Genomic DNA, 669 nt, shown 5'->3' with positions numbered 1-669 from the left:
GTGTGTATTGTTTGTTATGTACCTACCTCAAGACTGCAGATGGAACTGAGCTATTAGCTCAAATCTGACATAAAATACATTTTGTCTTTTCTGAGTTTAATGTATTTGTATGCATGGTACTTGTTCAAATAAATACAGCAAGGTGGACAGTGTAGATAATGTTTTAGACTACAATACATGCATACATACCAATTAACCAAATGAACATGAACTAAATAAGCATCCAAGGTAAGCAAGAAGTATTTTAAAATGTTGTTTTTAGGACTTACTCTTACTGCTTCTAATGCTTTCCCTATTTATCTGCCATTTTGTTTGCCTTTACCAATGTTGGTTCAAGGCTTTTATTGTCATAGCTACAGTGTGGTTATGAAAATGAAGGTCTGAGGTCACAGGCTCCTCCTAAAGTGCAACACAATAACACAGATAATAGTGCAAGTAAGTACATAAAATAGAATAGAAATAGTGCAGAATAGTCTATATACAAGTAATTGGAATATTGATGTATATGAGATACAAACAGATAAATGTTATTGATGTTGTTTCAAAAGTTCAGGTGTTTAGTAGTCTAATGGCCTGTGGGATGAAACTGTCCCTCAGTCTGGTGGTTTTAGTCCTTTAATGTTCACGTTCCTCCACCTCTACCCTCCATCTTTGTGTCTCCACCCGCAG

Source organism: Gymnodraco acuticeps, unplaced genomic scaffold (genome assembly GCF_902827175.1).
Source record: "Gymnodraco acuticeps unplaced genomic scaffold, fGymAcu1.1, whole genome shotgun sequence".
NCBI classification, from domain to species: domain Eukaryota; kingdom Metazoa; phylum Chordata; class Actinopteri; order Perciformes; family Bathydraconidae; genus Gymnodraco; species Gymnodraco acuticeps.
Note: the sequence above shows the minus strand (reverse complement) of the source record.